This window comes from Macaca nemestrina, chromosome 11 (assembly GCF_043159975.1).
Source record: "Macaca nemestrina isolate mMacNem1 chromosome 11, mMacNem.hap1, whole genome shotgun sequence".
NCBI classification, from domain to species: domain Eukaryota; kingdom Metazoa; phylum Chordata; class Mammalia; order Primates; family Cercopithecidae; genus Macaca; species Macaca nemestrina.
Genome location: NC_092135.1, coordinates 48986086 through 49007602, shown reverse-complemented (window position 1 = coordinate 49007602; position 21517 = coordinate 48986086). Strand labels below are relative to the sequence as shown.

Here is a 21517-nt window from a genome sequence, read left to right as displayed (position 1 = left end):
AAATTTGGTTTCTTAACTGTCACACTGGAGACTAGAAGCCAATGGAGTCAAGTCTTCAATATTCTGAGATAATGTATTTCGAACCTAGAATTCCATACTTATTCATATGAAAACTAAAGTGTTAGGATGGAGTAAATATATTCAGAAAGTTGAATGATGTGTTTCACCAACACGAGTGAGTAAAGAAGGAAGATATAAAGAATCCTGGGTATGGGGCACCTGCCACAAGATGCAGCAATGGGAATTCCCAGGATGACAGTGAAAAGAAATTTTCCACATAATAGCTGTGCAGAAGTCCTCAAAGAGGAGAGGGAGGCAGAGGGCTCTGAGAGCAATGTCTCCAAAACAATCAAGAAAATGGGTCAAATCCCATCTACTGCCAGATTTTAAAAACTGTAATGAGAGGAATTTTATATGTCTGAGCTGGTTGGGTGTGAATTAACGATAGGTACATGGAAATGAAGCAATTGAAAGGATAAGGCAATTATGAACTCAAAAGAAAACAAAAAGTTGTACATTACATAATACAAACCCAGAAATAAACTCAGATATATGGTTAGATGATTTTTGACAAGGCTGCCAAGACTACTTAATGAGGAGAGGACATTCTTTTCAACAAATTGTGCAGGGAAAACTGGATATTCATTTGCAAAAGAACAAAGTTGAACTCTTACCTTATGCCATATCCAAAAATTAACTGAAAATAGGTCAAAAGCTAAAACTATCAATCTTTTACAAGAAAACATAGGGAAAAAGCTTCATGACACTGGATTTGGCAATGACTTATTAGATGTTGACACCAAAAGCACAAGCAACAAAGACAAAAGTAGACAAACGGGACTACCTCAAAATTAAACACTTTTGTGCATCAAAAGACACTATCAGAGTGAAAAGGCAACCCACAGAATGGGAGAAAATGTTTGCAAATAATGTATCTGATAAGGGATTATATCCAGGATACAAAAAGAACTACAATCCAATAAGAAAAAAACCAACCTAATTAAGATGGGCAAAAACTTAGACATTTCTCCAAAGGTGATTTATAAACGGCAATAAGCACATGAAAGGATGTTCAAAATCACAGTTCATTACAGAAATACAAATGAAAACTATTAACGAGATACCACTTTATCCATTAGGGTGGCCATTATGTAAAAAAAAAAAAAAAAAAAAGGAAAATTACATATAGAATTATCCTAGGATCTAGCAATTCTACTTCTTTGTATATACCCCAAAGACTTGAAAGCAGAGACTTGAAGAGATATTTGTACTCCCAAGTCCATAGCAATATTATTCGTAATAGCAAAAAGGTGGAAACAACCAAAGTATCTACTGAAAGAGTAGATAAACAACATGTGTATATACATACAATGGAATATTAAGTCTTAACAAGGGAGGAAATTCTGGCACATGCTACAACATGGATGAATCTTGAAGACATTATGCTAAGTGAAATAAATTAGTGACAAAAGGATAAATATTGTTTATGATTCCATTTATATGAGATATCTAAAACAGTCAGATTTATACAAAGTAGAATGGCGATTGCCTGAAGAGTGAAGTAGTGGGGAGTTATAGTTTGGTGGGTACAGAGTTTCAGTTTGGGAAGATGAGAAAGTTCTGAAGATGGATGATGGTAATAGTCACATAACAATATGAATGTACTTAATGCCACTGAACTGTCTGCTTGAAAATGATTAAGATGATAAATTTTTTGTTAAGTATATTTTATTTAAAAAAGCTTTTTAGTTAATTAATTTTAGAGGCAGGGTCTTACTCGGTCACCAAGCCGAGTGGTGATCATAGCTCACTGTAGCCTCGAACTCCTGGGCTCAAGTGATCCTCCCACTTCAGCCCCTTGAATAGCTAGGACAAAAGTTTCAGGCTCATGTTACTGAGCCCAACTGATTTGTTTTTTATATTTTTAAAGATGGAATCTTGCTTTGTGGCCCTAGCTAATCTCAAAACTCCAGGCCTCAAGCAATCTTCCTGCCTCAGCCTCCTGAGTAGCTAGGATTACAAGTGGGAACCACCGCTTTTGGCTTTTTTTACACAATTAAAAACATGTCACCAGACTACCTTGCTAAGCATTGAATAAATCAACATGATTTATTGCTAATTAAACCTTGAAGAAACTGTTTAATTTCTCTGTATCTCATAATACTAAAAAAAATCTTATAGCTTTTAGTCTCCTTTGCAGATAAAATGAATATCATCATTAAAAAGAAATTACCTAATACCTTATACAGCTTAGCTAAGACCCAGCTTTACACCAATATTATTATGCACAGACTGAATATTGATTTTCTTTAATTTATAATATATATATTTTTGGGAATTGAGGAAGAGGTGAATATGGTTTTAGAGTTAAAACTTCTAATATTAGGAAGCCAATAAATTATTTCTAAAATTATAAATTAAAAAATAGTTCATGCAGGTTATTTGTATAGGTTGAGTTAAAATGCTAAAAGAATTAAAAGTGATTATTTTTGAGAAGTACAGGAATAGGGTATGTGCCTGACTTTTTTTTTCTGTAAACCTGATGGCACTATTCACTATCTGAGTTTTAAAACCATGTACATGCATACTTTTGATTAAAAAGTCAGTTAAAAAGCACATATATATATGGACATACACATAGATTTCTTGACCAACCCTGTTACCAAGTGTACATTCTTGATCACGTGATGGAATTAGGATGAAACACTTGTAATAATTGTAAAGAGTGTTATGATTTAAAAAGTCATTTTATGCTTATTCCTCTGGAGGAAGCCAGCTTCCATGTTGTAAGGAAGCTCAAACAGGCCTGAGGACAGTCCATGTAGTGAGTGGTCCTATAATCAGTACTAATTTACAAGCCATATAAGTAAGCATCTTGGAACAGGATTCTCCAGGGCCAGTCACGTCTTAAAATGAACACTGCTGTGGTCAGCATCTCAAAAGCTCGCTAGAGACCCTGAGTTAGGACCATCCAGGTAGGTTGCCTCTGAACTCTCCCACATAAACTATGTGAGATAATAAATTTTTATTGTTGTTTTAAGCTGCGAAGTTTTGGGGGTAAATTGTTATTCAGTAGCAGATAACTTACGTAGATTTTGGAGGAAACTGAAGTTTAGAGAGATGTAAAGTCCTGCCCATAGCGTCATATCTAGTAAATACATGGTGGAGGCAAAGATTGAAGTGCATTTTCTGATCCCAGATTCAGTGCTTTTGTTTTTCTTGTTTACAACACCAAAGAAGCCTCCTATCCCCAAGAACGGTGTGATGATCTCTTGGTGTTTTCATTTCACTGGGTCAGCTTTGATATATAAGTTAATTCTGAGAGGTTTTAAGTGCTAACACATAGGCTTAGAAATCATGACATCCAAATCATTTTCCAATTTCCAAGCTGTGTGGCATACGGCTCTCCATTCATTTAGGGGCTAGTATCTAAGAGTTCTATTCCTGAATAAGGAATCACTATAATAATAAAACCTGGAAGAAGTTAAGTATATAATGCACCAACTTCTGATCTAGCCTACACACTGAGTCATTTTCCTATATATTACCTTTTTTTATCTCTTGGCCTTTGAATGAAAAGTACATTAAGAATAGCACTCACATTGTAACATTGTAAAACAATTATGACAGCTCTGTTTTTCCATCAGTGCACTAAACATAGAAATAACTATTAACTTTTTGCTGCTTTCATACTGTATCTGAGTATGTATTTCAATTTGCTCTTCTCTTCATCTCACAGATTTTTAATTTTCTGTTTCATTTAAGGTCATTAAGGAATATTACTTAAAATGGGCAAAAAGGCTAGTGTTTAGTCATTTCTAATTTACTGTGACACACACTTTTGCTGACTTACTGAATGAACTAAGGTTATCATAATGCATCATCTGTGCTCCTTGATGCTTTTGGATTGCATTTCCATATGGATGCATTTTCTATTAGAAGTCCTCCTGGGCACATATTGCCCCTATTAACTGAGTCATAGATTGCAAACCCTCAGAAGGACTAACTAGTCTGATGTGGAGGTGTGGTGAGAGTTGAGATGAAAGACAAAGCCATTGCCAAAATTTAGGACTTTTTAGGCCAAAGGTCACTGTTCTTGTCTTTCTGCTAGCTTCCCACACTACTGTCCAAGAATGCCTGACTCCTAGCTAGTCAATTGCCTTCACATCCTAGAATTCACACGAGGCCATGCTGGGAAAACCTGTCTTCATGTGGTTCTACAGGTTGTGGCAGGCTGTGAAGACCACAGGACAGGTGCTTCAGTTTGGGCATGAGCTTGAAACAGGAGGATGACTCACTGGAATGCCTGGAAGGGACACTGGAAGGAGAAGGAGGAGCTTCTTTTCATCCCACTTCACAAAGCTGTCTATGGAACACTGAGCATAGATCTCAAAACAGTTTTACATGTCATCTTCCCCCTTCCTTACTCATGACACAAGTCAGTGTAACTGGTCTACAGCCTAAAACCAGAGAAAGACAGATACTGTAAGATTGCTCTCTAAAGACTGATTCTTAGTCATTTTTCCTCTTGCCTTTTCTACTATAAAGACTGGGAAAGCTAAATATGCACAGTCCTGGCTTCCTTTGGTGCTTGGGATGCTAAGTGGAGAAGCTTTGGCCAATGGGACCTAAGGGAGGATCTTCTGAGGGGTGTATGGACAAGCTTTGGCTTTCTTGATGAAATGGATTTGATGTGGTTGGCTCAAACAAAATTAACTATTTTTTTAAGCTATTGAGACTACTTGGGCATTCTATTTCCTTGAAAATAAATCACTCCTAATGATACATCAATAAGTTGGATCATTTTGGTGGTTAGTGTAGACCTAACTTTGGCAATATTGCCATTTTAGGCTGGATAATTCTTTGTTGTGGGGGACTGTTCTGCTCATTGTAGGATATTTGCCAGCATTCCCTAGCCAGGTGTTAGTAGCATGCCCCACTTGTGACAACCAAAAATGTTTACAGACATTGGTAAATATCCCTGGAGGATAAATCAAACTCTGAAGTAGAAGCAGAGGCACAATGAGATGGGGCTTCACAGCTGCAGGAGGCAGCTTTAGAAATACAGATTATCCACTTGTATCAGTCAGTTAGGTTAGGTGTTGCTGCCGTAACAAAGGACCCCAACATTTCAGTGACCAACAACAACAAAGATTTGTCTCTTACTCAGTATGCTCCATATCTATAGTGGCTTGGCTGAGGTTCTGCCTCATGTCATTTTCAGCCTAGGACCCAGGAAGATGGAGTAGCTTCCAATGGAATATTTCCAGTTGCTCAGACAAAGAAAAAATAGCCCATAGCAAAGTAGGTGCTGGCTCTTAAAACTTCTGTCTGGAAGAGACACATGTCGCTTCTGCTCACATTTTATTGACCAAAGCAAATCACAGGGCCCTGTGTGAGTGCAGTAGGGTGGAGAAATGCCATCCTTCCACATAGAGGGGAACCAAATATGGGTTTGGAAAAAGGAATACAGACTACCATACCATCTGAGAAAAGTAGATTCTTGAAAGGACGATACTAGTTAATGACAAGTACTCTGCCCAGACCTACCCTTAAGTCTTTCTGGGCTGAGAGTCTTTCACAGAAGAAGGGGCCAACAAACTTCTTGAGCAGAAAATGATAGGGTCAAAGCAAGAAGTAGAGTTTTGGAAAGTTTAAGCTTCTGGGAAAAAATGTGGAGCATAAAAGTACAAAAGAATTGAGTTATTAACTCAAGGAAAGTCAGAAAATGGCTGGATTAGGATAGTGGTTGGTACATAGACTTTGGAGTCAAACCACCTGTTTTCAAAGCAGTTTTCACTGCTTTCCATTTCTCTGATAGTGGGCAAGTTAATTAATCGAGTCTCTCCTCGTTCATCTGTAAAACAAGGAAAGTGACTGCATTTACCTTACAGCATTGTTGTTCAAATATAATGCAAGTAAAGTGGTCAAGACAGCTGGCACTTGGAAAATAATAAATGTCATGTAGTCTAACATAAGAGTTGGTTTTGCACAGCTTTTGGGATCACCATCCTTGTAGGGTACTTGGAAAAGAAAAAAGTTATTTTTCTTATATTTAATTTTATTATTTTATTTTTATTTTACTTTAAGTTCTGGGATGCATGTGCAGAATGTGCAGGTTTGTTACGTAGGTATAAAAGTACCATGGTGGTTTGCTGCGCCTATCAACCCCTCATCTAGGTTTTAAGCCCCACATGCATTAGCTATTTTCCCTAATGCTCTCCCTCCCCTTGCCCCCCACTCTCCAATAGGCCCCAGTGTGTGGTGTTCCCCTCCCTGTGTCCACGTGTTCTCATTGTTCAACTCCCACTTATGAGTGAGAACATGCAGTATTTGGTTTTCTGTTCCTGTGTTAGTTTGCTGACAATGATGGTTTCCAGCTTCATCCATGTCCCTGCAAAGAACATGAACTCACTCTGGAAAAGAAAGTTGTATGAAATCAGACCCTGATTATTTCATCTCTGTTTCTTATCTGAGTTGCAATCTGTTTTAGCTTGGGCTGCTGTAACAAAGTACCAGAGACTAGATGGGCTTAATTATTTAATAGACATTTAATAGATATTTATTTCTCATGATTCTGGAGGTTGGGAAGTCTGTCCAAGACCAATGTGCTGGCAGATTCCGTTTTTGGTGAGGGCTGCCTTCCTGGCTTACAGACAGCTGCCTTCTAGCTGTGTGTTCATATGGCCTTTTCTGTGTGTTCATATGGCCTTTTCTATGTGCATGCTTTCCTGGGTGGCTCTCCTAGGAAGAGAGAGATAGATAGAGAGAGAGAGAGAGAGAGAGAGAGAGAGAGAGAGAGAGAGAGAGAGAATATCTCTTTCTCTTCTTATAAGGACATCCTCATAAGATCATAAGATTCTGTTTTTTTTTTTTTTGTTTGTTTGTTTTTTTGAGACAGAGTTTCACTCTGTCATCCAGGCTGGAGTGCAGTGGCACTATCTCAGCTCACTGCAACCTCTGCCTCCCAGGCTGAAGCAATCCTCCCATCTCAGCCTCCCGAGTATCTGGGACTACAGGTGTGTGCCACCACAGCTGGCTAAATTTTGTAGTTTTATTGGAGATGGAGTTTCACCACGTTGCCCAGGCTGGTCTGGAACTCCTGGGCTCCAGTGATCCGCCTGCCTCAGCGTCCCACAGTGTTGAGATTACAAGCGTGAGCCACTGTTCCCAGACTATAAGATTCTTTGTAAGGAAACTCTTTCCCTTCTACAATCTCATCATGAAAGTCCCAGCCTCCTGACCTAATCACCTTCCAAAGGTCGACCACCTAATACTGTCACATTGAGGGTTAGGGTTTCAACACATGAGTTTTGAGGAGGGCACAAACATTCACTCCATAACACAGTCTCTAATCACTTCTCTTCAGTTATCAGCTGGGGCCCTGGAACTCGGGAGTGCGGGCCTCCTTGATGAGGCATGGATGTAGGGTAAGAAAGAGGGAAGAAGTGGCTAGGGGCAAATGTGAGGTACATTTCACCCCTGTCCTTCCTTTCTTCTGCACCACTGGAATATCCAGTTGAATGGGTAGGCCAGAGGTCACTGAAGGGTTGGGGCTCTATTAAAGGGAACTTACATGCAAAGATACTTAGAACTGTCGAAAGGAAAAAAATTCAAAAGGAAAGCTTTCAAGAAGTTAAAGCTTTCACAGGTGGTCCTCTCTAGGACACATCCGATTCCTGCCCTTGCTCACACGATCTCAGGTCTCCCCTCCTCTGTGACAGTCTCTCTTCAGATCTCCTTGGGCAAACCTGGACTGACTCCACAGGAAACCACCTGACCCACGGGGTTGTGCACACACTGGATCCATCTCTATCCTCAAAGCAAAGCCTTGCAACAAGTCCTGGGATTTGGGGTAGAATTAGGCTCTGTAGCTACAGCAGAATAGTTTTTAATGACCCTTGATTTCCCAAGTCTTGCAGAAAACTTTTGAGAGAGGGATGGTGGGGAGGAATTTAGGCATTGCAAGTCTAGTCCTTTTCAAGGTCTATCTCCAGTGTAAGTTACAGATACGAATTTTTGTTTCTGATTTTCCTGTGAGTAACAGTGTCCATGGATACACCCTCATCCACACAGGAGACACACAGATACACATCTGCCATGGACAAATTCTGATTCTCAGGCAGGGGACAGTAAAGCTACAGGAGAATGAGAAATGTTTAGCCACACCAACTGCCAACCCTGTGTAGTTATCAGCAAGATTCCTCTCTTCCAGTGGATTTAGTATGCTAAATTATTATGCAAAGCAGAGTGAATTCCTTTTATCCATCTCTCTACTTTCAAATAAGTGTCTTTAGGAAATGATAGGAAGGTGAAAAAATAAAAAGTGAACATGTGCATTTCTGATCCACATACATCTTAATGGCCGTTTCCTTAGCCAGGCAAAACTGATGCATTCGGTCTGTAAATGTCTTAGAAAAAGCTATTTACTTCCTTCTCTCTGGCCTAAATAGACATAGGGTGTGGATGGAGGTCATTCTTCAAGTATTGTTATTATCTCCTAAGATGCTACATTAATATGTTATCTAGTCTTAAGTTGTTTATGTATTCTTTCTTTCTTAGTTTACATTTAAAAATAGCCACTCAATAAAGCTCTCAGAGATGGTGCAGATGTCAAATAATATTGCCTGACTTTGCATGACAATATCTCATTTTATTCCGTAATTTAGTTTAATTCAAAACAGGGCTAATGTCTGTGAAATAGCCAATACAGAGACCAGCTGGAAACCTAACTGGCATCACAAGCTCCGCTCAGATTAACATTTCAAAAATGACACCATATGGTGCAGAGCTTTGGATTTTGTGACAAAGAAACAGAATGAATGCTGGACATTGCAAACCAGCCTAGACTACATCGAGTCATGCATCGGCGTGAAATGTTTGTTAACTGGAATCATAGAACCCTCACCTACTTCCTTAGCTAGCTCCAGGAACAAGCTGTTTTTTATACAGTGTTTTAGCAGACATCTTTTATTATTTTATGGGAGAGCTAAGCAATCTCTGATTTGAATGTGTAATTTTCAAATTATTATGAACATTGAAACCATCCTATAAAACTATAAATATGCACCATAGAAAGGTTTTAGTTGAAAAACCTAGACACATTTTGATGTTTATACATACACTAAATCATTGAGAAAATGTTCTGAGATTTGCCAAAGAAATTTCCCTCAACTTTTATATTCATATGAACTTGAAAGATAGGTAAATGTGATCTATATATTTCTACTCATCTACTGTTAAATCTTTCAAATGATGTTTATTAAAAGCACAGAATCCATACAGGAGTCATTTTCAACTCCTTTTTCTTTTGTCTTTATTTTTGAGATGGTGTCTCACTCTGTCACCCAGGCTGGAGTGCAGCGGCGTGGTCTCGGCTCACTGCAACCTCCACCTTCCGAGTTCAAGCGATTCTCTTGCCTCAGCCTCCCAAGTAGCTGGGATTACAGGTGCCTGCCACCACACTTGGCTAATTTTTTGTATTTTTAGTAGAGACGGGGTTTCACCATGTTGGTCATGCTGGTCTCGAACTCCTGACCTCGTGATCTGCCCGCCTCAGACTTCCAAAGTGCTGGGATTATCGGCGTGAGCCACCATGCTCAGCCTCAACTCCTTTTTGATAAACTCTTGAGATGCTTTTCCATCCCAAGCCGCCACCACTTCCTAATGGTGAGAGCCTGATGGTCTAAGAAATCATGTTGGAATACGCCAAATAAAAACAGCCAGATAGGTAGAGATATATAGTATAGATATCTATACATACACCAATAAAGGGCCATGTAGCTTAAATGCAAATTTTTGCATATGGTACATTTTTTGTTTGTTAAAAAATCATGTTTAAATTTGCTATAAAGTTTATAATACTTGTTTTTGATTTCAGCAAAAACCATAATGCATAAATTTGTCAGTCTGAATGTTGTCTTTTGCTGACTTATGCTCTCAAGTTTGTCCCTGATGTTATTAGAACCTAGTTTTTTGGTATCAAAATGTTGGGAGTTGGCATGCGTTCTTCAGAGCAGGGAACCCAGGATGTAATGTACATTGCTTCTTATTCCAAACCCCTCTAGGAAGCATTCTGCTTAAAACGAAAGGATAGTGTTTTATCTGAACAGCCTTCTCCTGTTTTGCAAGTGTAATTTATTCCTGAAAAAATTCTTGAAGGAATAAATCATAAATCAAAAATGTAATTACAAATAATTGAAATAGGGAATAATTTCATGTTTTGTTTTAACTTTTTGTTTTTAAAGAATTATAGACTCACAAGAAGTCCCCAAAAAATGTACAGGGACAGGGAGTTCCTGGGTACCCTTCACTAAGTTTCCCCCAATGGTAATATTTTTGCATAACCATCAAAACCAGGAAATCAACATTGGTACAATCTATGTACCTGCATGTGTGTGTGTGTGTGTCTGTGTGTAGTTGTATGCAATTTTATCACGTGTAGGTTTGTGTGACAAACACCATAATCCAGCTACAAGGTTCTTCTGCTACCACGAGTCTCCCTCTGGTTGTTCCTCATAGCCATACCCACCACCTTCCCTACCAAACCTAGCCCCTGGCAACCACGAATCTGTTTTCCATTTCTATAAGTTTGTTATTTCAAGAACGTTAAATAAATGGAATCATACAGAATGTAACTGTTTTTGAGACTGGCTTTGTTTTTCCAGAATAATTTCCTTGAGATCTATCCAAATTGTTTTATCTGTCAATATTTTATTCCTTTTTATTACTATCTACTATTTCATAGTATGGATATATCACTGTTTAGCCACTGAAGGACATTTGGATTATTTCTGGGTTTTGTATATTATGAATAAAGCTGCTGTGAACATTTATGTACAGATTATTCTTTGGTGAACACTTTCATGTCTCTGGAATAAATAAGAGTGCAATTGCCAAATCATACGACAAGTGCATATTTAATTTTTAATTTTGTAGGAAACTGTCAAATATTTTTTCAGAGTGGCTGTATCATTTTACTTTCCCATCAGCAATGCAAGAATGATCCAGTTTCTCTGCATCCTTGCTCACATTTGGTGTTAACATTCTTTAATTTTTTTTAACCATTTTTAACATTTTAGTTTTAATATACATTTTTCTAATTGCTAATGATGTTGAATATAGTTTTGCGTATTTATTTACCATTTATATATCCTCTTCAATGAAATGTTTATGTCTTTTGTCAATCTTTCAATTGGACTGTGTGCTTTTTTAAAACAATTTTTGGTCTTTTATTCCTTTTGTGTCTAAAAAATATTTTTTTTTCCTATTGATCTGAATTATTTCTTTTTTTTTACCATTGAGTTTTGAGAGTTCTTTTTATATTCTAAATACTAGTCCTTTGATGCATAATTTGTAAATGTTTACTCTCCATCTCTAGCTTATATTTTTATCCTCTTAACAGGGTCTTCTGCAGAGCAAATGTTTTTAATTGTAATTAAGTACAATCTATCTATTTTTCCTTTTATGAATTGCATTACTGATTTCAAGTCTGTGAACACTTTGCCTAGCTCTGGATCTTGAAGATTTTTTCCTAAAAGTTTTATAGTTTTACATTTCATATTTAAGTTTGTGATCTATTTTGTGTTGATTTTTTTAAGGTATCAAATTTAAGTGTAGCTTCTTTCTTTTTTTTTTCCTTTCCTTTTTAAATTCTGCTATGGAAGTCCAATTGTTCCAATACTGTTTGTTGAAAAGGCTACCCTCCCTCCATTGAATTGCTTTTGCACTTTTGTTAAAAATCACTCGGACATACATCTGTGGGTCATTTCTGCTTCTTTGTTCTGTTCCATTGATCACGTGTCTTTCCCTCCACCAGTGCTGTCTTGATTACTGCAGTTATGCAATGAGCCGCAGCATTGGTTAGAGTGACTCCTTTAACTTTATTCACCTTTTTCAAAATTGTTTTAGCTATTCTAGATTTTTTTTGCCTTTTCATATGAATTTTAGAATAAATTATGTCTATAAATCTTTGCTGAGATTTTGATAGAAATTCTGCTAAATCTATAGGTCTGTTTGGGGCTACTTCATAACTCCACTAGGTAGAATTTTCTAACATATGAATGCTATGTCTCTCTATTTAGGTTTTCTTTTTTTTTTTTTCATCAACATTGTCTAGTTTTCAGTATTCAGATCCTGTACATGTTTTGTTAAGTCATGTGTTTTTAAGCCCTCAAACTGGCATTCACTTACACTAAAACAAGATAATATCCCATTAAATTGGGCACAATTATTTTAATAGCTGTTAAAATAAGTTATGATAGCCCCTGACAAGGTGTTATCCCTTCGCTAATTAGAAAGCAGCTGTTTACTTGCTCTTGTTGAGCAATTTTACAGCCCTTATCACAGTATACTAGGTACTACATTCAGATGTAGTTCTGCCACTTACCACCTCTGTAGTTCCAAGATTAATTAAGATTGCTTAATTAATCTGTGCCTCAGATCCCTCATCAGAAAAATGGGATAATAATAGTACCCACCTCTTAGGATTGAGTGAGGATTAGTAAATTAATATGTGCAAAATATTTAGCACAGTACACCACATATTGTCAATGCCCCCAAATTATATATTAATATTCTTTTACTATTGTAGGACAATAGCACAGTTCAAACTGTATTGCAAAGCAAGTAAAAATGTAACAACAATAAACGATTCAAAGACAAAGGAATGCAGTGAAACAACGTGAGTGACATCATACTAAGTAGACAAGTTGACGTCATAAATGGCATGATTCCTGAGGTTATTTCTGCTGCTATAAATGAGCATACCATGAGTTTCCTGAGAGGATAATTTAATGCTATTCGAGCTAACTACATCTGCAAAGATGACTGCATGTGGCACGGAGGTAAAGAAAATCCAAATTGGTTTCTATTAATGGGAAAAAATGCCTCAGAAGCCAAAGGAGGAGATATTACATGAAATGCTTCATAAATTTGAATTCTCGTAACCCAAATAGGCACATCTTGGATTATAACTATATTTATAGATCACTTCACTTGGTACTTATAAAATTGATTTCAGGCTTTAAATATTCCTCTCCTGTATCATTTTTACTTTTGAAATATGGTTCTCTAATATAGTTACTAGCTCCCTTGGCAGTGGTTATTAATAAAAATGTAGAATTCTAAGAACTTTGGGAGCTTTATTACTTTACTGATGTTGAGGTGTCTACAAATGAATGCCTTGTCTTTTCTATTAAGTCGGGGCTTGAAGCCCCAGGTGATCTTTCTCCTCTCAACAGCATGGTTGGGACTTCCCTAACCCTCAAACCCTGATTTATTTTTATTAAGTCTTCATGGTGAAACCGACATAGCCCCTACCCAGCATGAACAATAGCTTTCCGAGAATCTCCTATATGCTTTCATCCATCAATTTATCATCTCTTTAATACGCAGGAAAGATAAACACCCAATTCTCCATGGTTTGGTTTCCCTCCTTAACATTCATTATAGCAAACCACCTCACGTCCTGCCAGAAAGGCTTAAATTGATTCCTGCCTGCGTGTCCCAGCTGGGGCGCTTGGCTTCATGTCAGTCCCCAGGCCTACAGATGAGCTGGATATATTTTGAATGCAGCTGTAGACCTTTCTAAAGAGCATAAGCCAAAATGAGTTCATAATCCCTGGAATGCATGCTCTATGTAAGCTTTCATTTGTTTTTGGAAAATTCCCAGAGCTGGTAATTTCAGATAGAGTTTCACTGGCCTTGACCCTTTTGCATCCATTGGGGAGTTTTGTTTCTTTGTCCATCTCCTGGACTCTCTGTTTCCTTTGTGACATTTTCGTTATATTTCTGACTATTATAGGAAGAGAAGAAGATACATGTTCTTGATGTAAGGTCTTTAAATTCAGAATAGGGACACCCAACAAAGCTAGTAGAAGTTTGCTAAAACAGAGGATGGGAGGATGTGCTATAAGATACACCTATTTGAACTCATGCTGTACTTAGGATGGAGCAGTAGGTTTGAAACTGAAGGATGGATGACTGAGTTTTAGTGGAAGCAAGATGTGATGTGAAATTATTAGAAGCGATCTATTTTGTCTGATAAAATATTGGTGAGTCTGTCTTTATGTTTGTTGGCATAGCATTTATTATACATGCTTAATATATCAATAAATTAAATGCTTTAAATAGCATCAGCTTGATAGGGATCTAAAAACATACTTTCAGTACAGAGTTGGAAAATGTAATTGACTCATAATTATTCATAATACCAGTCTAAATGTGATAGATATTAGCAATTCTCTCATAAATGATGCTTTATATTACTTTGTCAAGCATAAACATTCTCTCTGTATGGACTTCTAAACTTACAGAATTACTAAAATAAGAAATGATTCATTTTATGTAATTTGAGTTGTGGTTACCAAGAGGCTAAAACATGTTTCATGTCTTCCTCTTTCCTTCCTCCACACAAAAAAGGAAATAAGACAGTTTATGAAAGTTTAAATTTTAAAAGCAGTGCCTTATGGATCACAGCAGAGCTGGGCAACACAAGGAAAAAGAGTTAGAACCATCTTCAGGCTGGTGAGACTGCTATGAATCTGGTGAGAGATAAAATTACAGAATGGGAATTAGAGGCAGGTGTGGGCATGCGCCATCCAACTCACCACGGAAAGAGGAGTCCTGGCTAGTGGACTCAATCATTGTGTTTTCCTTGGAATATCTAATTCAATGTTAGATGAACAGGCTTTAACTGTCCCTTTTTGAGAGTCATTTCTTAAGATACTGTCCCCCTTAACTCTGATTCCACAGTTTCTCCCCAGCCTTCTGGTAACCTGGTTTCCAATACAAGCCATTTGTTGATGGTAAATGAATGTGCTGATTGGGACGGTATGATCATCCACTCTCTTGGAGAATTGCATTTCTCACTGTAATTCAATAACTTAACATTCTGCTTATAATTTGATTCCCCTCATTAATTCAATAGATGTATATTGATCACCTGCTACGTGCATCACTTGCTTAATGAGAAGGAAAGCAATACTTTGTGGATATGAACAATGCCATCTATTTGGTTGCAGAATTTCTCATTGTGAGTTAATAAATGGGCACTGTGCTGTGTGTGTATGTGTGTGTGTATTTTAGTATCTATGTGTTTGATTAATCATGTACATCTGTTCTTGTGAAACAACCTTCGTTTCACAAGATGGGTCTGGAACAATAACCTCAGGTTTCTGAGCCTGTAAGTTGCTTCTGTCAAGGTACACCTTTTGTTTTGAATGATCTAAACAGTCAAGCGGATGGTATTGCCTTCATGTGCTCCTTGCAGCAAAACATTTGTACTTCATCCTTATATAAACCTTAGGAATTCTCTGACAGCAAAGCAATGCTTCTTTGATACTTAAAAGGACACAGCTGACCTTGGATAAGGATTGCTTATGAAGCCCTTGTTCTCTGTTCAGCAGTTTTGGCTCACAGCATCAGACACAGCACTAACAGATAGTTCTCTTATGTGAGTAAAGAACTCAAATAAACCACAGGAACAACTCCTAACCAAGAGGCAGGTGGCAAGTGACAGAATAAGAAGCCTTTACAATTTTTTTTTTTTCTGAATCACATTTACCTTAATATTGAAGGATTGTCATTTGTCAGAACCTCGCAAGCTTCACCCTTCCCCTAATCTATGAAAATCAAGTGTCAGTTTCATCAACAATAGCTGCCTGTTGGCCAAAATGAAGGCTTTTGAGGCAGAAAAAATCTGATAAAGTTTTACTGGAAACCAAATGTGAGGATGGACCTGGAAAGACACATCAACAAAGTTGGGCGTGTTCCAGAGTCTGTTACAAGTTGGAAGCTAATGTGGTTTGGCTCTGTGTCCCCACCCAAATCTCATGTTCAATTGTAATCTCCAGTTTGGAATAGGGGCCTTATGGGAGGTGAATGAATCATGGGGTTGGACTTCCCTCTTGCTGTTCTCGTGAAAGAGTTCTCATGAGATCTGGTTGTTTGAAGGGGTGAAGCATCTCCCCCTTCCCTCTCTCTTTCTCCTGCTCTGGCCATGTGAAGATATGCTTGCTTCCTCTTTACCTTCCGCCATGACTGTAAGTTTCCTGAGGCCTCCCTAGAAGCAGAAGTCTGTAGAGTCTGCAGAACTGTTAGTGCAATTAAATCTGTTTTTTTCTTTGATTTCCAACTTTTATTTTAAGTTCAGGGGTACATATACAGAACGTGCAGGTTTGTTACAAGGTAAATGTATGCCATGGTGGTTTGCTGCACAGATCATCCCATCACCTAGGTATTAAGCTCAGCATCCATTAGCTATTCTTCCTGATGCTCTCCCTCCCCCACCTCCCCAACCCTCTGACAGGCCCCACTGTGTGCTGCTCCCCTCACCATGTGTCCTTGTGTCTCATTCAGCTCCTACTTATAAGCAAGAACATATGGTGTTTGGTTTTCTGTATGTGTGTGTGTATTTTAGTATCTATGTGTTTGGTTTTCTGTTCCTGCATTAGTTTGCTGAGGATAATGGCTTCCAGCTCCATCCATGTCCCCACCAAGGACATGATCTCATTCCTTTTTGTGGCTGCATAGTATTCCATGATGTATATGTACCACATTTTCTTTATCCAGTCTATCATTGATGGGCATTTGGATGGAGTCTATGTCTTTGCTATTGTGAATAGTGCTGCAATAAACATATGTGTGCATGTGTCTTTATAATAGAATGATTTATATTCCTTTGGGTATAAACCCAATTATGGAATTGCTGGATTAAATGGTATTTCTGCCTCTATAAACCTCTTGTCTTTATAAATTACTCAGTCTCAGGTATTTCTTTATAGCAGTGCAAGACTAGACTAAAACAGAAGGCTTTTACAGGAAAGTTTAGGAGAAGAGTAGGGGACTCCTCATACCAAAGTTGTTCTTTTCAGTAGGAGAGTAAAATACAGAAGTTACAGTCATTGGCTATAGATTACAACATATAGGCCAAAATGTTCTATGTGCAAGACAATCCTTAAAACTTCATGAATCAGAAATAAGTCAGTGTGCTTTTCAATGTCAGCAGATTATGTACTTATCAGTACATCAACAGTTGGAGGAACTCACAATAAGATTTGAGGGACTCAGATAAGATTCTTTACTCAAGGACAGGATGTAAGCCATATATCCCAAGACCTCCTTCAGGCGGGTTAATTTGGAAGTCTGCCACACGTGACCTGTAGGTCATCTGGCCTGACAAGAATGCTGAAAGTAACCTGTGGGTATTCTATATTTTCCACAATGAGTTAGGAGGGTGAGTGCTTGGTTCAACTTTGCTGTAACCTTCTTGTGTGATTCAGATGATCCTGGGTCTCAGTTTTCCCATTTTCTTGATGAGAGTGTTGGGATAGATAACAGTGATTCTCAGATTATTTTTAGCAGCATAATTCTTTCTACAAAAAGATGCTTACACAGAATCTCTAAATGTAAAACAGATAAATACAGAATTACAAGTTATAGCAGGAAAGGAGGAGCTCTGAGCCCTGCTGGTTTGCTTGTTCTTTTTCCCTCAATCTCTATGACATCCCTGGAGTCTGCTCCCTAGCGGGGATTTAGTCTTGTTTGAAAACTACTGGATTAGATGGGCTCTGTAATACCTTCCACATATAAAGGTCTGAGATTCTACTTTTAATATTGCTTTCCTCTAATTTTCCAGATACCATGCCAGTATCTATCATCTATTATCTATCAATCTATATCATCTACCTCTGATTAAGAGCATAGTTCTGGAAGTGTAATGCCTGGGTTTGTGTTCTAATTCTGACACTTTACTGGATATGTGACCTACAGCAAACAAGGTAACCTCACTGTGCCTGCATCTTCATGAAAAGGTGGGGGCAGAAAGTTTAAATTTTAAAAACCTCCAAATGTTGCTATGTGTATTGCATAAGTAAATGTGCTGAGTATAATGTAAGAATTCAACAAATGTTAGCCATTATTGTTATCATAATCTGGTTAAACCTTTGAAGTTTAAAACACATTTAAAATGTATATAAGGAGAGTGTAAGGGGACTGGCCCTTCTCCCTCAAAAACTGATTCTGGATACCAGAACTTAGGTGCTGAAGTGGAAGACAGCTGAGCTAAGAAGTAGCCCTAAGAAGGTAGAGTATAGGGCTGGGTCAGTGGGTGCTTGTTAAGCAGAGGCTAAGAGCAGTCTCTTCTCTTAAAGCTGCTGACTATGGCGACAGAATGAGACTCTGCCTACAGTCACGATAATGCACAGTTTGAATATTTACATAACTTGTATACTGTACTGACTTTTATCCCCAAATGACATTGCAGAACTTCAAGCCCCTTGAAAACTCAACCCAATACATATATTTTTAATAAGTACTCAGGAAGTATGGTTCAAATGAGCTTATGAATATCAGCAGTTATTTTCTCCTCTATTTCTAGCTCAGACTCACTTCCCTGGATTCTGGGTAGTCAGCTGCGTGCTTCTGTGCCTACTGGTGGGCAGTGCTGAGGCAGTGGGCCCTGCCATTGGTGGAGCATTGAGGCTGCCATTACTCTGCCCTGTTCATTGGGCATCAGTGACCCTAATGCAGTGGAGCCCACAAGGCAGGAAAATGGTAATCTTAACTTCTTGGATGTAGATGGGGGCAATGCATCTCTACCTAGCTAGCTCCCTTATACTGCATTAAAGGGACCAGGCCTCCACATGACCACATGGCCATAGAGTCCTAAGGCCATCTAAAGAAACCAACTGCGTAGATCTTGGGTCCCCTTCCTGCCACCTCACATCTGTTAGCCCCTCCAAATAGCCAGATGTCATCTTGGGAGTATCTTAACACCTTGAGTTTTCAAGGGGCTTGAAGTTCTGCATCTTGGGAGTGTCAGAGAAAGAAAGAAATCTGAAAGACTGTTTATTTAAAAGAGACTGTTTAAATGGAAAGAGTGGGATCTACTGTAAGTTGGTAAATTTTAGACACATACTCCCACCTTTTTCTTCATCCTATGATCACTCCACTGGGTATATAAGTCCTCCTCTTCTGTTCTAGAGACCTATGAGGGCTAGGACTGTGGAGTGGTGGGCTGTTCACACAAGAAATTTTGGGAAGAGCGTGGTGGCTGAGCACTGTGTTTAGGCACTAACTTTTTTTAAACCAGACACGCAGTGTGAGAGGCACTCACTCTTGCCACAGTGGGTGGTTCTTCCCAGATTGCTGCCAAAGGGACAGCTTGGTGCTGAGTCAGCTCCCCACATACAGATTGTAGTTTCAATTTTATAGGAAATATTTTCTAGCTAATGAGGTATGGATGTTATAAGCTATGACCAGAGCTATGGCCATTTTTTTTTGAAGCCCACCCCAAAATGAATCTGGCATACATTTATATGTGATGTTTGTTAAGCCATTTTTTCTGACAATTGATTTCCACCCTATACCTGCAGCGAACTAAAAGCAACAAGGCAGAGTCTGTTCTCCTTGCCACTCTCCAATGGTGGCCAGGGGCACCATTACTCCTAAAGTAATCTGGGGCTGCCCTTATGCCATCTGTAATTTATCCCATCTCCCTCCTTCATTTCCTGTGACTAGTCTGTAATAAACCTTTTCTGTTCTCACTCTGCAAGTCTTTCCTATCTATCTCCACATCACACGCTTCCCACTTTACACCTCAACCGTGGCCTATTAGCTTCCTCATCGATTTTATTTGATCCTCCCCCAAACCATCTGATAAATTGTTGGGAATCTAACATCTCACTTCATTATCCTACTCAATATTAATGTTAAACTGACCTGTCCCCAACCTCCTTTCCTGTCTCCACAGTCAGAATTACATTCAAGACTCAGCCAAGAGCTGCACAACTGTTAAATGCAGGACATAACATCAAACCAATGCCCATGGTTTGGAAACGTAAGAGGCTGGCAATTTCTATGCCAAGCCCACAGTGGGCCCCTCTATGTCTTCATTCATTTCCTTCTTTGATTCATGCCATTAGATTGGAGGTCAAGTTTACATCTCACGTATGGCCCCTGGCCACTGCACCTCATATCCAGTCAGTGTGATCTATTCACTGCCCATTCCATGAACAAACCACCTTGTGAGCCTTTGCTCAGCAAGACCTCCCTTGCTGTCTCTACCTATTCACATCAACTCATATTTCTCCCTGTCCATGAAGCCTTTCTTCCATGATCAACACAAGTTTGGCAGAGCTTTCTTTTCCATCTGAATTTTTATAAACAGTAACTTGAGTGGTACAGACTAATTACATTGCATCTCCATGCCTTATTCCTTATTAAAGATGTTCTCATTTCCCTTTCCCTTTTTAACTGTAAGAATGCCAGAGTCTAATCACCGTCTCTCGTCTATTTGCTTGTGTTGTGGGTAGATAGGTCAGTTCCTCCAGATATCAATGCTAGTAATTCTACCAGGAACAAGACTGTATCATGTTTACTTTAAATCCCCACAGTTTCTAATATCTTGTTCTGCATGGGGTGGATGCTCCGTAAATACTGATTGACTAATGAATTAATTCTATGACACGGCCATGCTTATCATGATACCTCATGTGGACCACACAATCAATTGTAGAATTATAAGGTAAAGTGAATAACTGCTCCCTTGGAAGACACAACGCATGTTTCAGAACTGAGTAGTATACCTTCAAATAGTAATGATTACTGCTAATATTGACAGAGTGTACATATTGCCCAGCACTATTCTAAACACCTTTATCTGTGAGATGGGTACTATTATTATCCCCACTGTTACAGACAACAGGCAAAGCTATTAGTTGTAGAATCAGAGTTTGAAGGAATGAAGTTTGGCTTTGTATTCTTAACCATCACATGAATGCCTTTAAGTTGTTGGAACGTCATGGTTTTTAGCAATCAAAAGCAGCACTAAGAAAAGTCTCTAAGAAGCCTATATGAGGTTTTGCTGATAGACTTGACAATGACTAAGCCAAAGGCCAAATTTTATGTGTCTAATGTGTGAAAAAGACTCTGAACATCTTTTTAACTACTGATAAGCTCTTGAGGACATAAACATGCATGTCCTAACAATCACAACAGCAGCACCAACTTCAAAAAACAAAGACAATGCAAGGTACAAACTTGATTGACAAATATACTTTTAGAGATCTTGTTTCTGTTCATATTAACATATTAGTCACATGTTTTCCAAATATTACAATAGTTTTTCTGTAAAGGGCCAGAGAGTAAATCTTTAAGGCTTTATGGATTACAAGGTCTCTGCAGCAACTACTTGGCCACTGCAGTGCAAAAGCAGCTAGGAACAACACGCAAATGAATGGACATGGCTGTGTTTCAATAAAACCTTATCAATACAAAAAGACAGCGTGCTGCATTTGGCCTGTACGCCATAATTTCCTTACCCCTAGTTTAGATAATCATTTCTGTCTTGTCAGTTACCATTGGAATTGTGCAGGGTTGAATCCATGTCTTTCAAATTATTCCCTCTGCCCTTCTGTTAGGAACCACTGAATAAAGGGAGTACTTTTTAATTTCTGTCAGGCTTTCCTTAATCTTCCCATCTATGGATTTTTAAACATGTTTCTCAGATATTAAA

The 21517-nt window shown here is 38.4% G+C and overlaps 1 protein-coding gene across 18 annotated transcripts in view; it reads left to right on the top strand.

Moving 5' to 3' along the window:
• Positions 1-21517, top strand: part of LOC105492672 (uncharacterized) — a 232880-nt gene that overhangs the window by 65069 nt on the left and 146294 nt on the right. For 7 of the 18 annotated variants that reach the window (XR_011609772.1, XM_071072726.1, XM_071072728.1 and 4 more), the window contains 4 exons: positions 12593-12682; positions 14930-15034; positions 17639-17813; positions 20397-20527. The exons of 5 other annotated variants lie outside the window; for them this stretch is intronic. The gene's annotated coding sequence lies outside the window, so the exon portion shown is untranslated. Of the gene's footprint in view, positions 1-12592; positions 12683-14428; positions 14547-14929; positions 15035-17638; positions 17814-20396; positions 20528-21517 lie in introns of those variants that run through there. 6 more of the 18 variants (XM_071072733.1, XM_071072727.1, XM_071072725.1 and 3 more) reach the window with 5 other exon arrangements.